At 41.2% G+C, this 13,214-nt stretch overlaps 1 protein-coding gene across 1 annotated transcript in view; it reads left to right on the forward strand.

Annotated features, from left to right (window-relative positions):
* Window positions 1-13,214, forward strand: part of LRRC4C (leucine rich repeat containing 4C) — a 356,194-nt gene that overhangs the window by 149,210 nt on the left and 193,770 nt on the right. The window contains exon 2 of the mRNA XM_040328066.1: window positions 9,848-9,910. The gene's annotated coding sequence lies outside the window, so the exon portion shown is untranslated. The remainder of the gene's footprint in view (window positions 1-9,847; window positions 9,911-13,214) is intronic.

Below are 13,214 nucleotides of genomic sequence, written 5' to 3' on the forward strand. Positions count from 1 at the left end.
GCACCGCAATTTCTTTATTATTAGTTAGTTATTATTTCAGATTTTAGAATTTTGAATTCACAAATTTACGAATTTTCTAATTTACAAATTTACGAATTTTTGAATATTCAAATTTATATATGAATGCCGCATCTACTGTAAACAAATGGAATGAAACAAATAACCGTATTTATTCGAGTATAACGCGCACCCCTAATTTTCAATTAAAAATCGGTATAAAATCATTGTAATTGCCAAAAATCATTTATGTCCAGCCATGCCCCCTGTATGTCCAGCCATGCCCCCTGTATGTCCAGCCATGCCCCCTGTATGTCCAGCCATGCCCCCTGTATGTCCAGCCATGTCCCCTTTATAACCAGCCATGTCCCCGTATGTCCAGCCATGTCCCCTTACCTTTAATCACGCGGCGTGCGGGAACATTACAGACAGCGTTCGTTTGAACAGCTGTTTTACCTGCCAGGCATAGACACTCCCCCTTGCTCGCAATTGGACAGATCCGTCCAAGGGGGAGTGTCTACGCGCGGCAGGGAAAACAGCTATTCAAACGAAAGCTGTCTAATGTTCCCCCGCGCCGCGTGATTAACGTTGTAGCGGCGTTGGTGGCTTTGGTGGCGGCGGCGGTAGCAGCGGCGTGTGCGGCGGCGGTAGCGGCGGGGGGAAAAAAAAGTCCTCGAGTATAACGCGCACCCAAACTTTGATCTTTTTTTTGGGTATAAAATTTTGCGCGTTATACTCGAATAAATACAGTAATAATAATAAAAAGTAATTTGTTACGTTCCATTCGTTTAGATACGGCATTCGCTATTTTGGATAGATCGTAACTTTGAATACATTTGTATTTGTTACATTCACTAACAGCCAAAATTCCAATACCTATAGTTTAATGGTTAGAAATTCAGGGCCGGGACAAGGGGTGGGCAGAAGGTAGGGCTGCCCCGGATGCAGCTTATATTGTTGGGTCAGGGGCGCCGCAATTTTTTTTTATTATTAGTTAGTTATTATTTCTGATTTTTGGAATTTCAAATTCACAAATTGGAGGAAAGGAAATACCAATACCTATAATTTAAGAGTTTAGTAAGTTATTATTAGTTATTATTTAAGATTTTCTTATCTTTTCGTTTTTAAATTTTTAGGATTGTTGTTCTTATTTTCGGATTTTCATTCTTTAGAATTTTTGGATTTTCATTCTTATTTTCGATTTTCCTGAATTCTCGAATTTCTGAATTCTCGAATTTCTGAATTTTCAAATATTCAAGTTTCCGAATATTCAGAAAAATTTGTTAAATGGGTTTTCATTCATTCGGATATTTCCAAATGTACAAATTTGTATGTATAAAAGTGATATTTATTAGCCAGGCTTCTAACATTTTCAGAAGATGGCCATTAACCCCAGCCTATATACTTCTTCCGGCGAAGGTTTGCGCTCAGTAGATACAGCCTCTCGCATTATTCATTATCCTAGGACCAGACGTTTAATTTACAGCTTGCATCAAATAAACCTTTTCTCCCTTTTGTTCTGGTGAGCGAGGCGCTCACCTCCGTCATCTGCGCGGGTTAAGCCGTATTCTGTCACTGCTCAGTTAGCTACACTGCAGCTTGTTCTACTGTAAATCAGACCGACCACGCGACCTTCTCTCCCTCGCAGTATATATGTGATTGACATAAAGTATCTCATTTCCTCTTCTTATTATCTGATGGAGCTTCCTCCTCTTCAACCCCTGACTTACACCTAAGCCCTACCGTGCCATTGCAATGAGTAGATTATCCTCTCCTGGGAACTCGGTGTGCGGTAATATAAAGCAGATTTGGGCAACCTGCAATCTCCAGCTGTGGAGGAACTTCAGATCCCAGCGGGGACGTTCTCGCTTTGCTGGTTTCATTAAAGGCCTTCTAAGCTCATATTTTTCCAAGCCAATAAATATTTAAAAAATATATAAATATTTTCTCCTAGTTTCTTTTTTTTCTTTTTTAACCACTTAAGACCCGGAGCTTTAGGCAGCTAAAGGACCCGGCCAGTTTTTGCGATTCGGCACTGCGTCGCTTTAACTGACAATTGCGCGGTCGTGCGACGTGGCTCCCAAACAAAATTGGCGTCCCTTTTTTCCCACAAATCTTCTTTTGGTGGTATTTGATCACCTCTGTGGTTTTTATTTTTTGCGCTATAAACAAAAATAGAGCGACAATTGTTGCTATAATAAATATCCCCCAAAAATATATAAAAAAAAAACAATTTTTTTCTTCTACCTATTTTTGGTTAAAAAAATCGCAATAAACGTTTATCGATTGGTTTGCGCAAAATTTATAGCGTTTACAAAATAGGGGATAGTTTTATTGCATTTTTATTATTTATTTATTTTTTTACTACTAATGGCGGCGATTAGCGATTTTTTTCGTGACTGCGACATTATGGCGGACACATCGGACAATTTTGACACATTTTTGAGACCATTGTCATTTTCACAGCAAAAAATGCATTAAAAATGCATTGTTTACTGTGAAAATGAGAATTGCAGTTTGGGGGTTAACCACAAGGGGGCGCTGAAGGGGTTATGTATGACCTCATCTGTGTTTCTAACTGTATGGGGGTGTGGCTGTAGGTGTGACATCATCGATTGTGATTCCCTATATAAGGGAACACACCATCGATGACGGCGCCACAGTGAAGAACGGGGAAGCCGTGTTTACACACAGCTCTCCCCATTCTTCAGCTTCGGGGACCGATCGCGGGACTCCAGCGGCGATCGGGTCCACGAGTCCCGCGGCCGCGGAGCTTCGGACCGGGTCGCGGGCACGCTCCGCGGGTGTGCGCCCCCGACCCACGGCTGGGCTTTATACAAACACGTACAGGTACGTGATTATGCCCAGCCGTGCCATTCTGCCGACGTATATCGGCGTTAGGCAGTCCTTAAGTGGTTAAAAAAAATTGTAAATTCGAAATTTCAGAAAATCAGAGATTCAAAGATTCGGAAATGTGGAAATTCAGAAATTCTAAAAATTGGACATTTGGAAATTCAGAAATTCAAAAATCCGAAAATAAGAACGAAAATCCAAAAATTGGAAAATCCGGAATATAATAACTTACTAACTAGCTAATAATAACTATTAAATTATAGGTATTGTAATTTATTTTGAAATTTGGCTGTTAGTGGTAACCAATACGAATTTATTCGAAGTTATGAACTATCCGAAATAATGAATGCAGCATCTAAACAAATGGAACGTAACAAGTGAATAATAATAAATAATAATACTAAAAAAGTTTTTATTAATATTCATTTTTATTATTAATTTGTTACGTTCTATTTGTTATTTCAGAAAATTCATAACTTTGGATAAATTCGTATTTGTTATGCCGCGATCGGTCAAACCGATGAGAACGGTCTGATGGACCGTTTTCATCGGACCAAACCGATTGTGTGTGGGCCCCATAGGTTATTTATCCATAGGTTAAAAAAAATCAATCTTGTTTTAAATTTAACCGATGGATACCTAACCGATAGAAAAAAAACGATCGTTAGTACGCACGTCCATCGGTTAAAAATCCACGCATTCTCAGAATGTCGACGCATGCTTGGAAGCATTGAACTTTATTTTTTTCAGCACGTCGTTGTGTTTTACGTCACCGCGTTTTGACACATCCATTATACAGCCCCCCTCCCCAGTATACAGCCCCTGTCCATTATATATCCCCCTCATCCAGTACACAGCCCCTCATCCACTATACATCCCCCCCATCCAGTACACATCCCCCATCCACTATACATCCCCCCATTCAGTACAAATCCCCCCATCCATTATATATGTATAATGGATAGAGGGGATGTGTACTGGATGGGGGGGGGGGAGCTGTGTACTGGGGCGGGGGCTGTGCATTTTTTTTCATTAAACTCTCCTCTTAAAATTGGGGTGCATGTTATACTCCTGTGCGTGTTATACGCCGATAAATACGGTATATACAAATACAGAGTTATGAGTTTACATTTGGTATTATTTACCGCTTACACACCAATCTGTAGCTTTTTATGATATAAGAGTCTGAATAAAATGAATCTGGACTTTATGTTCTTTGTTCTTTTTTTTTGTGCTTTTCTGCTTGTACACCCAACTATAAATAGCCGGTAGAGGTTTTAACCATTCTGCTTAAAATAAATACTGCCTCTACTAGAGACATTTTTCTAATTTCCATCTGTGACCACACAGAATGTAAGAGAGAATCTCCCCAATGGCTACAGAAATAGCAATAAAAACCCACCACTAATCTGTCTAAAATGTTGTGTATATACAATATGTATATATAATACATTTATTTGAATATATATTTATTTATGAACACTTTTGTAATGTTGTTACAGCCCACATATAAAAATATACAGAGTATGTGTGTGTGTATATATATATATATATATATATATATATATATATATATAGATAGATAGATAGATATAATCTACTGTATATATCTACATGTATATAGATCTATATATATATATATATATATATATATAGAGAGAGAGAGAGAGAGAGATAGATAGATAGATAGATAGATAGATAGATAGATAGATAGATAGATAGATAGATAGATAGATAGATAGATAGATAGATAGATAGATAGATATGGATAGATATGGGGATGTTGCTGATCAACATTTTTGATATAGGGATATAGGGATAGATAGATAGATAGATAGATAGATAGATAGATAGATAGATAGATAGATAGATAGATAGATAGATAGATAGATAGATAGATAGATAGATATGGATAGATATAGGGATGTTACTGATCAAAAATTTTGTGTTCGATTAATCGATTTATTTTTTAATCGATTAAACGACTAATTTCGATTAATTATAACGCACATACAGATCCAACAACTTTTAGCTGATCTCCTTGCAGGCTGATTCCCAGTGCAGCTACCAACCACTGGAAAAATGGATAGCAGGATACAAAAAAACACACAAAGGCAGCGCTCGATGGGAATAGCATTAAAACTTTTGTAGTCTTCAAGTAGGTAACCAAATAAATATTGCACTGGAGAAAAAATCAATGTAGCTACATAAACTGTATAAATGGCGCGAGTAATACCAAACGGTACCAAAAGCAGTCATAAAAACATGTAGCTAAGTATGATACTGGTATAAAAATGTGTACAACGATATCACTGCTGAATCCAGATGAGGAGAGGTTAACATCAGTCCGTCGGTATGTAGATGTCCCATGAAGGGAACTATCACAACTCCCAGTGGATGGCTGTAGAATCCCAGGTTGATAGAGGGAAGTCATAGAGGGAAGTCATAGAGGGAAGTTAAAGATTAATCGATTAATTAAAAGTTAATTTTCACAGCCCTAATATATATATACTCATCGGCCACTTTATTAAAGAAGGAAAATCACCGCTCAAGGTGGGTCTGCTATAGGGTCATACACAGGTGTAGGATTCCAAGGGTGCTGGCAGTGCACTAGGCAAGCATGGGCGTAAAATGAAGGATGGATGGCCGCACTCCAAACCAAACAGGTTGTCTTTATTTAAACGAACAGCAAAACATACCAGATCACAGCAACAGAAACAGGAGGATAACCGACGTTTCGCACTGACTTAGTGCGAAACGTCAGTTATCCTCCTGTTTCTGTTGCTGTGATCTGGTATGTTTTGCTGTTCGTTTAAATAAAGACAACCTGTTTGGTTTGGAGTGCGGCCATCCATCCTTCATTTTACGGCCACTTTATTAACTTCACCTTACTAGCACCGGGTTGGACCCCCTTTTTCCTTCAGAACTGCCTTAAAGTGATAGTAAAGGTTAGTTTTTTTTTTTTTAAATAACAAATTTGTCATACATATCTGGACTGTGCAATTCGTTTTGCACAGAGTGGCCCCGATCCTCGTCTTGTGGGGTTCCTCGGTGGCTGTCTCGGCTCCTTCCCGCTTCTGATAACCCCCTCTGGGAAGCGCTCTCCCAAGGGGGTTACCTTGCGGGCACGCTCCAGAGTCCTGTATCCGACGTCCATAGCCGCCAACTACAGGACTCGGCCCCGCCCGCCCCCCAGCCCTCACGTTTTTGTTAGTAACTTAAGTTACTGTACACCTGGATTACATGTGATCTATATTGAACCCTATTCATAGCTAAAAAATGATGTACTCAATAAAATGTAATATGGATTTTAAAATAACATCAGTTTACTGTATTTGTCTGGCACCTTAAAAATTAATTTGCTTCGTTTCACATGAATTTTTGTACACAAAAAGTGCCAGAAAAAGCCTGGTCGGCAAGTGGTTAAGTTGGTGACAAATTATCCTTAAAACATCGGTATATATGTATTCTGGTGTATTGGTCTTCATTTGAAATGTAAAGCCAACGCAGATACGCAAAAACAAAAAATGCACCTCTGCTATAGTGCATAGATGTGAGTGTCCTGTGCGTTGTAGAGTCCCAAAAATGTTTTTTTTTTTTTTTGGATGCTGAGACGTGTTGAGAGCGCACATAAAGATGTGAATGTTCCCCTAGGTATACAGCATATCATGAAGAATACCAAGTGCATGTCCAAAAATGTAAAGAGATTCATAATACAGAAAAGATACAAGATCAGAAAGACTCAGGCAGAAAAAAAGGAGAAGATAGAAAAGTAATAATAATGGCATTTGCTGCATGCAGCAGTCTTCCCCCCAATCAGAGTCAGCCTCAGAATATCTCTAAAAACCTCCAGAAACCATTCTGTCCTTAAAGAGCTGAAGAAAATTAACCCCTTCTTTTTGTATCATGTTACATTGTTAGTATTGTTGAACATGGTTGTGGTGAAGGACCAAGCTTGGGTTATTTCATAACTCTAGAAAGTGCTTCAAAATATATTAATGCCATAAAATAAAATAAAAATAGAACTATAATCTCTACTGTAACGGAATGATCCGTGACAACCAGAGACTTTGGAAGGATGGGGGGGTACTCCTGTGCCAGCGTCACTAATGACTCTTGGGTCTAGGGTCACCCTGTGCCCCTTTTGGGCATAGGGTGACTGAGAAATATTAATTATTTATTACATGAGTTGGGACATTACTGATAATTCATGTATTGCAGGAGATCTGGACATATTACAGTTTGATTTCATGCTGACCCCCAACCGGTCAATAAGAGTGTCTACTTTAATGCTTAACCTAGGCTGTTGAGATGCTAACTAAGTACATCTGCTCCTAAGACCTTTCATTGTGTGAAGATGCTATTGATAATAGATATGTGTTGTGAGTTAGCAGTCTAAAGGTCAGACGTCTCCTTTCAGGGGTAGGGAATTAGCATGTCAATTATGTTTAGTAAAGGAATGTGTTTGTGTAACAGGTGAAGGGAACTATGCGGAGACAGGCTGTCTGGATAATGACTAATGATTAGCTCAACTGGATGTCATTATCTAAGAGTAGGTGTATTGAAGTCCCCCCATTGTGTGATGTGTGGGTGGAGAGTTCCTTTGTCCCTGTGATTAACTTTAACATGCTGTACTGTATATAAGAGCGCTAAGATACCATTAAAGTTTGCTCATACATTTTGACTCAGAACACAGAGCTCTGTCTCGTCTCTCTGAGGGAATTCTTATGGATCGTGTCTGCTGGATTGTGGAGTCTCGGAAGCTGTCTTGGGTTGATGGAAAGGGAATATCGTAAACGGCGGTGACCGTTACATCTACCAACTACAAAATTTTGAGGACTAAATCCTACTATTGACATTTTTAAAGCTGAACTTCCATCTTTTGGATCTGTTTATAATTATGCCCCGTACACACAATCGGAAATTCCAGACTTTTTCCATCGGAAATTCCGACTGTGTGTATGCCCCATCTGAGTTTTTCCATTGGATATTCCGAGGAATTCCATCGGAGTTTTGATAGAGGACATGTTCTCTTTTACTCCGATGGAATTCCGGTTCGGCTGGGCAAAAGCCAAATCATGTGCACGGGGCTTAAGACTCTAATAAGCTTGTTAAGTTTAGTGGACTACAATGAGCAACAGGGCTTTTTTTTCAGCAGGAACACAACAGTACTTAGTACTGGTACCTCCAGCATTGATCCCTTATCTGGAGCTACTAAGCATCCCACTGAACATATTCCTTGCTGTCCTGGACTTCCTCCCTGCCAGTCCTACTAAGCAGTTATTATTTGCCCGTCTTTCATCTACCTCCTCCCTGATATCACTATCTACAGTGCAGGACCAGTGGCCGTGCACTGTACAAAAGGTCATTGAGGGCCCACACAATAGAGCAACAGCTACCAGGGGAGATAGAAATAATACTAGTTCTCTAATATAGCTCCCTATAAAAACATTATTTTGCCTTATTAGAGAAAGGATAGCTACCAAAAAATGCCAAAAGACTGTAGTGCAGCAGTACAAAAAAAGGAAAGGGGATGGTGTTACTTGCAATAATTGGTACTACAGTCAGAGGCGGCTCTAGGCTTTGTGAGGCCTTATGCAAAACTTGACATGGGGCCCCACTCTTGTCCATAATGGGAAAAATAATTCAAGGACAAGATCCTCTTCCCCACAACCTTGGCCGGGGGTTGTGGGGGTCTGCGGGCAGGGGGCTTATCGGAATCTGGAAGCCCCCTTTAACAAGGCAGCCCCCAGATCCTGCTCTTTAATAACTAAGGGGCGGGGGCCACCCGGTGATGTCACCTGGTGAACCCACCCCCTTGTGACATTATTGACTGAGGGCATGCAGGGTCATTGACGTCACAAGGGGTGGTGTCACCAATATTCACTGGTTGTTGAATGCTGGCGGCCCCACTCCTGAGTCAGGGCTCTTAACGCTGCCTGAGCACAGCAGCGATAAGGTCCCCTGTCCCTCAAAACTGGGGTAATGTATTGGGTAAGTTAGGCGGCCGCGAGGCCCCTGTGAGTGTGAGGCCTTATTAAAGAGCCGCCTCTGACTACAGTACTTAACAATGGATGCACTTGCAGATGTGTTAAGATGTGTATTTGCTCACCACAAACTTTTATGCCGCGTACAGACGATCGGACATTCCGACAACAAAACCGTGGACATTTTTCCGATGGGTGTTGGCTCAAACTTGTCTTGCATACACACAGTCACACAGATGTTGAAATTCCGCATGCCAAGAACGCAGTGACGTACAACAACAAGCCAAGAAAAATGAAGTTCAATGATTCCGAGCATTTGTCGAATTGATTCCGAGCATGCGTCGGATTTTTGTGCGTCGGAATTTGATGCACGCGATTGTCGGAAAAATTGAGAACCAGCTCTCAAACATTTGTTGTCGGAAATTCCGATAGCAAATGTCCGATGGAGCATATACACGGTCAGAATATCCGACCAAAAGCTCACATCGAACATTTATTGTCGGAAATTCCGATCATGTGTACGCGGCATTAGAGTTTAAAACAACTTTATTAATCCAGCAGCATTGGGACACCCCACCCACAGCCCCCATAGCACGTTTAGCTCCCTACTGGGGCTAAAGCGTACTCACAACCTCCCACTGACACATGTTGCTCCCAGCTAGGGATTAATCATTCATTTAATTAAGCCCCAGTAGGCGGTAAAACACTTCAGAGGGAGGTCTTGGGTGGAACATCCCTGCTGGATTAAATAGAATATTTTAAGATATATGGATTAGCATCATGAAGCTTTGCATCTGTCAAGTAATGGATCCCCAAGGTATCATGGAGTGGATAATACCTGAGAGGGGTACTATCTATGGACACCTGAGTTTAATACTGGAATTTTATTGTCTGGAATGCAACACTTTCACTTTTCTTGTACATTTGTGTCCATAAATTAGCCAAGTTTATTCTTATTTAGTAATGTATTGAGTGCAGAAACTGTAAATTCTTTTTCTGTCTGTTTTCAGGAGCTGATACATAAATTGTATGAAAGATTACCAGATACAGACGACCCCAACCAACCCCACTAGGTAAGGAACATGTTTTAAGAGCGTGATAAAACATGACAAGATATGGTGTTGACAGATTTAAATTCAACAGTTTTATTCAAATTCAATGTTTTTAGAAGGTCTGATTGCTTTCCAAAATCCTTTACTCATCTTCCAGTGATATACCGCAGTCATTTGCTTTCGTCCAAATGCATTTTCGTCTGAATTTCTGTGATTTTCACGTTCGTTTTAACAAACGATAATGAATGTGCAGAGTCCGAAACTCCGAAAGATCCGACATAAAAAATGCTTTATTTTAGTTTTGTTGCGACAACAGTAGGATATAGATAGAATATTCGACATGATGGTGACAATAGCAATCTGTGCAGTGGCAGGTGCTCAAAATTTTTGGGGGGCGCAAACGAAAAATAAAAAAATAAAAATTGCAGCCTCACTGTGCCCATCAAATGCAGCCACTGTGCCCATCAAATGCAGCCACTGGGCCCATCAAATGCAGTCACTGTGCCATCAATTGTCACCACTGTGCCATGGCATCAAACGCAGCCACTGTGCCATCAATTGTCACCACTGTGCCATGCCATCAAACGCAGCCACTGTGCCATCAATTGTCACCACTGTGCCATGCCATCAAATGCAGCCACTGTGCCATGCCATCAAACGCAGCCACTGTGCCATCAATTGTCACCACTGTGCCATTCCATCAAATGCAGTTACTGTGCCATGCCATCAAACGCAGCCACTGTGCAATCAATTGTCACCACTGTGCCATGCCATAAAACGCAGTCACTGTGCCATGCCATCAAACGCAGCCACTGTGCCATCAATTGTCACCACTGTGCCATGCCATAAAACGCAGCCACTGTGCCATCAATTGTCACCACTGTGCCCTTTAATTGTCGCCTCTGTGCCCATTGTCGCCACTGTGCCCATTGATGTCACTGTGCCCATTGTCGCCACTGTGCCCATTGATGCCACTGTGCCCATTGTCACCACTGTGCCCTCTAAAATGCCCCTCCCCCCGCCTGGCACTTACCTTTCTGGGGGTCAGCCATCCTCCTTCCACATCCCTCAATGTCTTCTCCCGCCCTCGATTACGCTTCAGCCAATCAGTTTACCGGTAACCAGAACCGGTGAACCTGATTGGCTGAGACGCCTGTCAGTCTTATCTAAGGAACGCACCACCCGTACGTCCCTTAGATAAGTTTCCGGGAGCCGAGTACAGCCGCTGGCTCTGATAGGCACTTCCGCACAGCCAGCCAGCTGCCGTTATTCAGGTGGCCGGCGCTCACCGTCCGGCCATCTGAATAGTCGGCGGCAGCGGCCGACAACAATAACATAGATGCATGCAATGCATGAATCTATGTTATTGTATCAGTGGCGGTGCGAGAGCCAGAGGGGGCGGCGCTCCAGCGCCCTCTATAGATGCACCACCACTGAATCTGTGTCTATCGAACCTGCGATTGAATGGGCCTAACCTAACTCTATTAGTCTGAGATTATTCGACATAGAGAGAAAAGATTTGACATTATAGAGACATGAAGATTCGACCAAGCAGCTAAAAACAAACGATCGCCACGAGCGGACATTTATGGTCAAATGCTCCACCCAGAGGCTATAGAAGAATTCTAATGTTGGCTGACTAGTAATAATAATTAATAAATATAATTATTACTAGTCATACAACATTAGAATTCCACTATAGCTTGTGGGCGGAGCATTTGACCGGAAATGTACGATTGCGGCGTCGTACAGTTTAGCTGCTTCGCCAAATCTTCTTAGAACATTCAACAGACACCATAAGCCTTCAATGACAGATTGGACCTTAACTAATTCAGATTTTCGGACAAATGCATTTTTTAATGAAACAAAATAAATGAAAACAAATTTCTGAAGTGATTAAATAATAAAAAATTTCGGATAAAAAAAAAATTCAGAAACAAAAGATTTCAGTGTGCACATGTCTACTACTAAGTAACCAGTAAGTAGAAACACAGTTTTAGTGCCTTTGAGCTAAATCTTCGATTTTGTAATGGAGAACAAGAAGAATGGGGTCATCCAAGGACAGGGAGAAAGATTCCCAGAGTTGGCAGGAAAAGGATCAGAAACTATTGCAAGAACATCAACGCAGTTGAGTCCCCAAGAGGTCTATTAAGCTGGCATGTCACTTATAAACCATAAATTCCACTTATAACTGACGTTATAGCAAACACTGCCTCCTCATTAGGTTGTTAAATATAATTATAGCCTCAATGCAGACATTTCTGGTCTGTGGTCTTAGAATATATTGGACATTCCCAATGCATGAAACAGATTTTCAATAAACTCTTCAACTGAACCTCACCCAGGGTTCATGTTGGGGTGGTGTGGGGGGGGTTAAACTGGGCAATTGGCTCCTATTTACCGAGTTGATATATTTGTGTTATGCTGATGATACCATGAGGTGTTATATTGCTTCTTTGGGAGACTTGTTATGTACACGTTTCACTAAATTTAAGCACTTTTAAAGAACACCCCCTATAGACCTCATGTTTAATATTTGCGTTAGAACTGGTCACACAGTAAATAATTTCAGCACATGGGGCCTTTACTTAATTTTTTTCCCTGAGCCCCAATTTGTCTAAAACTGTCTTTGGTCTTACCCTATCTTGCAACCTAGCTTACATGTAACTGTAACCAATTATCCCTTATATGGTAAAGTAGCCATCTTCTGACCACCTGTTTTGCTTTGTGTCTTTCAAGGTTCTTTGCAGTAAAAGCAAGGAAGCATACAAATTGTAGTGTATTAATTTGCTTTACTAAACAAAAATGCTGTACTCACTTGTAGGAAAAACAATACACAAAATACAGAGTATCACAAAATATGCATGAAATATACACATGCACAAGCTATCTATCCTTCCTAGCAAATGAGCGTGGACAATGGATGCGATTACACTAAACAGCTACTTACATTTTTAGTTTTTTTTCCTGGTGATGGAGTCTTCTTCCAGACTGCTCTTTGTTTCTCAGGCCTAGTACACACAAGAGGATTTATCCACGGAAACGGTCCGGAGGACCGTTTCCACGGATAAATCCTCTGGCGGATTTTGATCTGATGGTTGTACTAACCATCAGATCAAAATCCACGCGGAATTCCCTCCGCGGTGACGTGTCGCGCCGTCGCCGCGATGATGATGCGGCGACGTGTGCGACGCTGTAATATAAGGACTTCCACGCATGCGTCGAATCATTACGACGCATGCGAGGGAGGGAATCGGACGGATTGATTCGGTGAGTCTGTACAGACCATCGGATCAATCCGCTGGACTGGATTCCAGCGGATCGA

The sequence above is a fragment of the Rana temporaria genome, chromosome 11 (genome assembly GCF_905171775.1).
Source record: "Rana temporaria chromosome 11, aRanTem1.1, whole genome shotgun sequence".
Classification (NCBI taxonomy): Eukaryota; Metazoa; Chordata; class Amphibia; order Anura; family Ranidae; genus Rana; species Rana temporaria.